This window comes from Chlorocebus sabaeus, chromosome X (genome assembly GCF_047675955.1).
Source record: "Chlorocebus sabaeus isolate Y175 chromosome X, mChlSab1.0.hap1, whole genome shotgun sequence".
NCBI classification, from domain to species: Eukaryota; Metazoa; Chordata; class Mammalia; order Primates; family Cercopithecidae; genus Chlorocebus; species Chlorocebus sabaeus.
In genome coordinates this window covers 151,880,675-151,890,615 of record NC_132933.1, presented here as the reverse complement: position 1 = coordinate 151,890,615, position 9,941 = coordinate 151,880,675, and positions in this window count along the sequence as shown.

The window sequence follows — 9,941 nt, the reverse complement described above, 5'->3', positions numbered from 1 at the left end:
CACCTCACCCATAACTCAGGTAGCTCACCTGCTTACCCAGAGCTCACCCATACTCGCCTGCAGCAGCTCACCTGTAGCTCACCTGAACCTCACCTGCAGCCACTAACCCGTAGCTCACCTGACACAGCTCACCCGTAGCTCACGTGTAGCTCACCTGCAGCAGTTCACCAGTAGGTCACCTGTACCTCGCCTGCAGCAGCTCACTCGTAGCTCACCGGTAGCCCACCTGCACCCTGGTTCTCACTGGGACACAATGGGAGTGTCTTGGGATCACCATAGCAAATGACTAAAAAAAAGCTGAAATTTAAAAAAGCTTATGTCCAAATAAGGTCCCATTCACAGGTTCTGGGAATTAGGATGTGGACAGAGCTTTCTGCAAACCACTATTCAATCCATTCTAATTGTATCCAGTTCCCTCTGGAAGCTCTAGGGGAGGATCCTTCCTGCCTCTCCCAGTTCCTGGGGGCTCCAGGCGTCCCTGGGCTTGTGGCCGCATCACTTGTCTCTGCCTCCATCTCCACGTGGCCTCCTCCTCTGTGTCTGTGTCTCCTCTTCTGTCTCTTAGGACACCTGTCATTCTATTTAGAGCTCATCCTACTCCAGGGTGATCTCAAGATACTGAACTGAATGACACCTGCAGAGACCTTATTTCTAAATGAGATTCTATTCACAAGTCTACGGGTTAGGACATGGACAGATCTTTTGAGGTCACCATCCCAACCCATTGCAACTGTGTCTGGTTCTTTCTGGAGCCTCTAGGGGAGGCTCCTTCCTGCCTCTCCCAGCTCCTGGGGGCTCCAGGTGTCCCTGGGCTTGTGGCCGCATCACTTCAGTCTCTGCCTCTGTCTCCACGTGGCCTCCTCCTCTGTGTCTGTGTCTCCTCATCCGTCCCTTAGAAGGACACCTGCCATTGCATTTAGGGCTCACCCTACTCCAGAATCACCTCATCTCTGGATCCTTATGACAAACACGTTATTTCCAAATAAGGTCCCATTCACCAGTTCTGGGAATTAGGATGTGGACAGAGCTTTTAGAAGAACCACAGTTCCATCCACTACAATTGTATTCACTTCCCTCTGGAGGCTCTAGGGGAGGATCCTTCATGCCTCTCACAGCTCCTGGGGGCTCCCGGCATCCCTGGGCTTGTGGCCACATCACTCCAGTCTCTGCCTCTGTCTCCACGTGGCCTCCTCCTCTGTGTCTGCGTCTCCTCTTGTCTCTTACAGGGACACCTGCCATTGGATTTGGGACTCACCCTACTCCAGAATGATCTCATCTCAAAATCCTTGACTTAGTTCCATCTCTAAAGACCTTATGTCTGAATAAGTTTCCACTGACGCACTCAGGGAGTTAGTATATAGACATGGCTTTTGGGGGAGACTATAGCTCAATCCAAAACAATTTTATTGGGTTTCTTCTAGGGCCTTAGGGGAGGATCCTTCCTGCCTCTCCCAGGTCCTGGGGGCTCCAGGCGTCCCTGGCCTTGTGGCCGCATCACTCCAGTCTCTGCCTCTGTCTCCACGTGGTCTGCTCCTCTGTGTCTGTGTCTCCTCTTCTGTCTCTTAGAAGGACACCTGCCATTGCATTTAGGGTCTGCCCTAATCCAGGATCATCTCATCTCTGGATCCTTATGACAAACACCTTATTTCCAAATAAGGTCCCATTCACCGGTTCTGGGAATTAGGATGTGGACAGAGCTTTTAGGAGAACCACAGTTCCATCCACTACAATTGTATTCACTTCCCTCTGGAGGCTCTAGGGGAGGATCCTTCATGCCTCTCACAGCTCCTGGGGGCTCCAGGCATCTCTGGGCTTGTGGCCACCTCACTCCAGTCTCTGCCTCTGTCTCCCCGTGGCCTCCTCCTCTGTGTCTGTGTCTCCTCTTCTGTCTCTTACAAGGACACCTGTCACTGGACTTAGGGTCCACCCAGATAATCCAGGATCATCTCCTCATCTCAAGGTCTTTCATCTCACCAGCAAAGCCTTTTGGCAAGAAAGAGGACTGTTCCAAGGATTCCAGGTACCTCTGACGTCTGTTATTCAGATAACAGTGGCCGCCCTCTGTGGCAGACCTCTGGGCTGGGGTGGGTGGTCCTACAAGCTGGGATTTGCACGTGGGTCCTCTTCATTCAGAGCTGGGCTGAGTTTCTGGAAGGTTGGGGGTGGTGTTGAGTGAGTGAGGTCATGCTTCAGATTTTCTCTTCTTGCCTAAGCCATGTGTCGTTGGGGTCTGCGTGTTTCCCAAACAAAGGAATGAACACACAAGACAACAGAAGACAAGACAAACATGGCGGCCGCCTCGAATGGCACGCTCTGCTTTATTTTATACAGTCGCTTGTGGAATGTTGCCAAGTCACAAGACACATTGTTGTTTTTCTGACCTTTCCCTGACTTTCTGGATTTTCAAGATGTTTACACATGAACAAGCCCCCAGGGTCTGCTGTTTGCAGCTGGCTCCTTTGTCCTCCCTGTTTGCAGGGAAGGAACGCCCTGCTTCGTTTGCAAGAGCAGGACTTATTGGGAACGCCCTGCTTCGTTTGCAAGAGCAGGACTTATCGGGAACACCCTGCTTCGTTTGCAAGAGCAGGACTTATCGGGAACGCCCTGCTTCGTTTGCAAGAGCAGGACTTATCGGGAACATCTCATTTGCAAGCACGTAGTCCTCTACAATGTGTGGGATGAGGCTGAGTACGGTGACTAAAGATGCAGAGTTTGAGTTTCAGGAAAGCACGTCGTTTTCTGGACCGTCACCTTAATGAGTAGGACCCTCGCGGGATTCTCATTGGTTTATTTGAGACTCGTAAAAAGAAGCAACAAACAGGCTCACCCGATGGTCTCAGCCAGGAGTACGACTTCTCCATATGCAGCCAAACTGCTGATTGCTGCCTAGTAAGTATTTCAGATAATGCTATAGAAAAGACAGTCGAATGGGCACGGTGGCTCGTGCCAGTCACCCCAGCACTCTGGGAGGAGGCCAAGGCAGGCAGATCACCTGAGGTTGGCAGTTCAAGACCAGCCTGACCAACATGGTGAAACCCAATCTCTACTAAAAATACAAAATTAGCCAGGAGTGGTGGCAGGTGCCTGTAATCGCAGCTACTCAGGAGGCTGAGTCAGGAGAATGGCTTGAACCCAGCAGGCGGAGGTTGCGGTGAGCTGAGATCATGCCACTGCACTCCAGCCTGGGCAAAGAGAGTGAAATTCTGTCTAAGAAAGAGAGAGAGAGAGAGAGAGAAAGAAGGAAGGAAGGAAGGAAGGAAGGAAAGAAGAAAGAAAGAAAGAAAGAAAGAAAGAAAGAAAGAAAGAAAGAAAGAAAGAAAGGAAGGAAGGAAGGAAGGAAGGAAGGAAGGAAGGAAGGAAATAGAGAAGGAAGGAAGGAAGGAAAAGAAAGGAAGGAAAAGAAAGAAAGTAAAGAAAAGAGAAAAGAAAAGAAAAGAAAAGAAAAGAGCCATGGACTGGGCATGGTGGCTCATACTTGTCATCCCAGCCCTTTGGGAGGCTGACGTGGGAAGATGGCTTGAGCTCAGGAATTTGAGCCCAGCCTGGGCAACATAGCAAGACTCCACTTCTAAAAGAAACACACAAAAATTAGCCGGGCGCGGTGGCATGCTTCTGTAGTCCTAGCTACTCAGGAGGCTGAGGTGGGAGGATTGCTGGAGGCCGGGAGGTGGAGGCTGTGGTGAACCGTGATCCAGCCACTGTACTGCAGCCTGGATGACATAACAAAACCTTGCCTCAAAAAAACAAAAACGAAAAACAAAACAAACGAACCAACGAAAAAAACCACACACACAAGAAAACAAAACAAAAAGCCAAAAGGAAAGAAAAGAGAGCCAGGCCCCCAGATATATATTTCCTTGAAGAACCATTTTCAAAGAGGAAACTTAAGGCCGGGTGCGGTGGCTCATGCCTGTCATCCCAGCACTTTGGGAGGCCAAGGCGGGCGGATCACCTGAGGTCAGGAGTTCGAGACCAGCCTGGCCAACATGGTGAAACCCCATCTCTACTAAAAATACAAAAAGTAGCCAGGCGTGGTGGCAGGTGCCTGTCATCCCAGCTACTCGGGAGGCTGAGGCAGGAGAATGGCGTGAACCTGGGAGGCTGAGCTTGCAGTGAGCCGAGATCTCGCCTCTGCTCTCCAGCCTGGGCCACAGAGCGAGACTCCGTCTCAAAAAATAAAATAAAATAAAATAAAATAGTCTCAGGAATGCAATGCGATATTGGATTTCTCTCATAGCTTTTGTATGACACTTTGAGCATCTGGGGCTCCACCCTTATTTTCTGGGGCTCCCAGAAGCTGCCGTCCTGGACGTGGCACAGGCAGGGATTTGTGTTTTAAACGCCTGGTGTTCGGACGTTGAGGGACGTGAGGCTGAAGGTCACCTTTGGGACCCCCTGACTTTAGGGTCCTGTCTTTCGAATCTTCCCAACACCCCGTGTTGACTCCAGCGTCCCATATGGACTTGGGTGGGCGAGAGCCGTCTGCATCTGTCTCGAACCTTCACAGCTTCGCAGAATATCGTGTTTCTCCACACGGACGGAGAAATACGAGAGGCGTGTTCTGGGTTATTTGAGTCGTCACGGACAACCCCAGACTCATGTGTGCTAATGGCCTCATTCATTATCCTCTGGGGCAGGTGCCCAGGCTGCTCCGAAAACCATTCTCTGAATTTCGTTTTTTTGGGGTTGTTGTGGTCGTGGCCACAGAATTCGTGTTACGTAGGAAGCCAGGATCAGGGGCTTTCAGGGTGTTGGCACCGCGGGGCAGCCGCTGTTAGACTCCAGAGGGTTTTTCTCAGGCTAGAAAGAAATATCCGTGCCACTCAGCCATCGGTCTCAAGTTTCCCCACTTAGCCTGGGCAGCCATTAGTCTGCTTCCCGTTTCTCTACACATCTCCCTGCTCGGAATATGTGGATAGATATAGATTTACTTATATGTGTGTGTGTGTATATCTCTTTCTTTCTTTCTTTCTTTCCTTCTTTCTTTCTTTCTTTCTTTCTTTCTTTCTTTCTTTCTTTCTTTCTTTCTTTCTTTTCTTTTCTTTTCTTTTCTTTTCCCTCCCTCCCTCCTTTCTTTCTTTCTTTCCTTTTTTCTTTCTCTTTCTTTCTTTCTTTTTTCTTTCTTTCTTCCTTCCTTCCTTTCTTTATTTCTTTTCTTTCTTGCTTTCTTTCTCCTCCTTCCTTCCTCTTTCTTTCTCTTTCTTTTTTCTCCTTCCTTCCTTCTTTCCCTCCTTTTCCTTCCTTCCTTCCCCTTTTTTCTTTCTTTCTTTATTCTTTCCTTTCTTTCTTTCTCCTTCCTTCCTTTCTCTTTCTTTCTTTTTTACTTTCTTTGTTCTCTTTCCTTCCCTCCTTTTTCTTCCTTCCTTCCCCTTTTTTCTTTCCTTTCTTTCTTTTCTTTCTCCTTCCTTCCTCTTTCTTTCTTCTTCCTTCCTCTTTCTTTCTTTCTTTCTTTCTTTCTTTCTTTCTTTCTTTCTTTCTTTCTTTCTTTCTTTCTTTGTTTCTCCTTTCTTCCTTCCTTTCTCTTTCTTTCTTTTTTTACTTTCTTTCTTTCTTCTTTCTTCCTTTCTTTCTTATTTCTCCTTCCTTCCTTCCCTCCTTTTTCTTCCTTCCTTCCTTCCTGCCTTCCTTCCTTCCCCTTTTTTCTTTCTTTCTTTCTTTCTTCTTCCTCCCTTCCTTTCTCCTTCCTTCCTTCCTCCTTCCTTCCTTCCTCTTTCCTTCCTTCCTTCCTCCCTCCCTCCCTGCCTTCCTTCCTTCCCTCCTTCCTTCCTGTTTCTTTCTTTCTTTCTCTTCTTCCTTCCTTTCTTTCTTTTCCTTCCTTCCTTCCTTCCTTCCTTCCTTCCCTCCCTCCCTCCCTCCCTCCCTCCCTCTCTCTCTCTCTCTTCTTTCTTTCTTTCTTTCTTTCTTTCTTTCTTTCTTTCTTTCTTTCTTTCTTTCTTTCTTTCTCCTTCCTTCCTTCCTTCCTTCCTTCCTTCCTTCCTTCCTTCCTTTTGACGGAGTCTCACTCTGTCCCCCAGGCTGGAGTGCAGTGGTGCGATCTCAGCTCACTGCAACCTCCGCCTCCCGGGTTCACACCATTCTCCTGCCTCAGCCTCAAAAAATAAATCACTTGACCTCAGACATCTGGTCTCCAGGGCTGGGAGAGGCAGGGAGGACCCTCCAGTGGGGTCTCCGGAAGGACACGGCCCTGAGACACCTGGATCTGGGACTCCTGGTCTGCAGGACTTGACAGCGATGAATTCTGAATTCTTGTGGCCCCCACACCGGAGCTCCCGGTCCTTTGTTCTGTCTGACTCAGGAAACTGAGAGACTGACCTCCAGGGTGGAGCCCATCAGGATGGCGGCTTCTCCGGCTGCGGATTTGTTGCCTTTTTCCATCTTCTCTGCGGCTGACACTCTTACGGGGACTAATGGTGCAAAGAATTTCGGTTGCCTCCTGGAGCTGCAGCCAAGTCTGACCCCACGACCAACACAACATGGACCCGACGACCAACCAAAACATGCACATCGTGGCCGTCTGCAGGGAAGGGTCCTGCTGTGGAAGTATTTTTATCCCGTAAGAAGAGCGTCTTTGACAGCAGAACCATGGAAACGTCTCTTTCGGCCGCCCCTGGAATGACCGGCCGGCCACAGTTTGGACACGTCTCATGCTTTTTACTGTTTTCAAATGTTTTTGGCCGGAATGGAATTCCAAGCTCTTTTTTTTTTTTTTTTTTTTTCTCTCTCTCTTTCCCAAGTACTTTGTGTTCCTGAGTCTAACCATCCTACGAATTAAAGGGAAGTGGAATCTTGACCTTTTGGATACACGGACTCTCCTCAGGCCAACAAGACCGTCCGTGTCTTTAAGGGGAAGGTTGTGAACTTGGCCGTGAAGTCAGAGCCCGGAGTTCTCCGTCGGTTTTTCACCCTGGCCCGAGAAGGTCTTCGGCTTCGCTTGTTTTCCTGAAGAAACAGGAAGGTTTGTTTCGCCAAAGAGTGGATGGAATCGGAAACCAGAACGTGGGACGTGCACCAGGGAGGAAACGCCGGATTTTCTTTGTGTGCAAAGGGGACGTGGGGGCCGCACACCCTGTTTCTTGTGTCCTCACGGTGATGCCACCAAACGGATTCTCGTCCCTGTGGCTACTACATTGACAAGTCAACGGCTGAATTTCTCCTCGCCCCTCCCTCCCCTTTCCCTCACCTCCCCTCATCCCCTTCCCTCCTCCCCTCCTCTCCTCCCCCTCCTCTGCTTCCCTCCTCCCTCCCTTCCTCCTTCTTGTCCCCCTCCCTTCTCCTCCCCTCCTCTCATCCGCTCCCCTTTCCTCCCCTCCTCCCCTCCCTTCCTCCTCTCCCCTCTTCTCCCTTCCCCTGTATTCCCCCTCACCTCCCCTCCCCCTCCCCTCCCTAACCCTCCCCCTCCCTTCCCCTCCCCTCTTCTCATCCCCTTCCCTCCCTTCCCCTCCACTCTCCTCCCTTCCACTCCCCGCTGGCTCCCCTCGCCTTCCCCCTCCCCTCTCTTTCCTCCTTGCCTTCCCTTCCCTTCCTCCCCTCTCCTCTCCTCTCTTCCCCGTCTCCCCCCTCCCATACTCCCCTCCCCTCCCCCTCCCCTCCACTCGCTCCTCCCCTCCCCTCCCTCTCCTCCCCCCTCCTCAGCCTTCCTCCCTTCTCCTTCCCTGCTCTTCCCTCCCCCCTTCCCTCCCTCTCCTCCCCCTCCCTTCCCCTCTCCTCCTCTCATCCCCTCCCCTCTCTTCCCCTCCTCTCCTCCCCTTCCCTCCCTACTCCCCTCCCCCCTTCTCCCCTCTCCCTCCCCTCCCCTTGTCTCCTCCCCTCCCTCACTCCCCTCCCCTTCCTCTCCTCTCCCTCCCTTCCCTTCCCCTCCCCTTCCCTTCCTCTCCTCTCCCCTCCCTTCCCTTCCCCTCCCCTCCCCTCTCTCTCCTCTCCCTTCCTTCCCTTCCCCTCTCCTCACCTCCCCTCCCTCTCTCCCCTCCCCTCCTCCCTCCCCTCCCTCTCATCTCCCTCCCTTCCCCTCCCATTTCCCCTCTCCTCCCCCTCCCCTCCCCTCTCCTCCCCTCCCCACTCCCCCCTTTATTTGTCACCTACTAAGCGCCAGTCAGCAACGCAGGTGCGAGGTTATGTCACTTATTCCTTCTCTCATGAATTCAGGGACTTTTATTGATCACCTACTACGTGCTGGTCAGCAACGCAGGTGCATTCATTCGCTTGTGCATTCAATGAACCTTTATTGATCACCTACTACGTGTTGGTCAACCACACAGGTGTGTGGTTATTATATTCCCTCCCATTCATTGTCTCATGCATTCAATGAATCTTTATTAATTACCTACTATATGCTGGTCAGCAATGCAGGTGAAGGGTTATTTCATTCGTTCATTCTCTCGTGCATTCAATGAAACTGTATTGACCACCTACTATGTGCTGGTCAGCAACGCAGGTGCGAGGTTACGTCACTTATTCCTTCTCTCATGCATTCAGGGGACTTTTATTGATCACCTACTATGTGCTGGTCAGCAACACAGGTATATGGTTAAGTTATTATATTTCCACCATTCATTGTCTCATGCAGTCAATGAACGTTATTGATCACCTACTATGTGTTGGTCAGCAACACAGGTGCAGGGTTATTTCATTCATTCATTCCCTTGTGCATTCAATGAACTTTTATTTGTCACCTGCTAAGCGCCAGTCAGCAACGCAGGTGTGAGGTTATGTCACTTATTCCTTCTCTCGTGAATTCAGGGGACTTTTATTGATCACCTACTAAGTGCTGGTCAGCAACGCAGGTGCGAGGTTATTTCATTCATTCATTCACGTGAGTATTCAATGAACCTTTATTGATCACCTACTGTGTGCTGGTCAGCAACACAGGTATACGGTTAAGTTATTATATTTCCTCCATTCATTGTCTCATGCATTCAATGAACGTTTATCGATCACCTACTAAGTGTCAGTCAACAACGCAGGTGAGAGGTTATTTCACTAATTCCTTCTCTCATGCATTCTGGCGACTTTTATTGGTCACCTACTAAGCGCTGGTCAGCAACATAGGTGCGAGGTTATTTCATTCTCCTGTGCATTCAACAGGTGTTTATTGATCACCTACTATTGAGTGCTGGTCAGCAATGCAGGTGCTGGGTTTTCTCGAGACGGAGTCTCGCTCTGTCGCCCAGGCTGGAGGGCAGTGGTGCGATCTCAGCTCCCTGCAACCTCCGCCTCCCGGGTTCAGGCGATTCTCCTGCCTCAGCCTCCCGAGTAGCTGGGATGACAGGCACCTGCCACCAGGCCCAGCTAATTTTTGTATTTTTAGTAGAGACGGGGTTTTGCCATGTTGGCCAGGCTGGTCTCGAACTCCTGACCTCAGGTGATTGGCTCACCTCAGTCTCCCAGAGTGCTGGGATGACAGGCGTGAGCCACCGTGCCCTGCTAATTAATTTCATTTTTGTGGATAAAAATGGAAATGGGGTAGGATTGGTTCTTGGTCCCATTTACCATCTTGCCAGAGCTGTCTCAGTAGGAGATTAAAAGCTCTGCCGTTCTCTTTAGGCTGATTTTCTCGCTCTGTTGCCCAGGCTGGAGTGCAGCAGTGTCATCATAGCTCACTGCAGCCTGCAACTCCTGGGCTCCAGGGATCCTCCTGCCGCAGCCTCTTGAGTATCTGGGACCACAGGCATGCAACACCTTGCCCAGCTAAGTTTTTAAATTTATTTTATTTTATTTTTATTTTTATTTTTTGTTTATTTATTTTATTATTTTATTTTATTTTATTTTATTTTATTTTATTTTATTTTATTTTATTTTTTTGAGACAGAGTTTCGCTCTGTCGCCCAGGCTGGAGTGCAGTGGCCGGATCTCAGCTCACTGCAAGCTCCGCCTCCCGGGTTCACACCATTCTCCTGCCTCAGCCTCCCGAGTAGCTGGGACTACAGGCGCCGCCACCTCGCCCG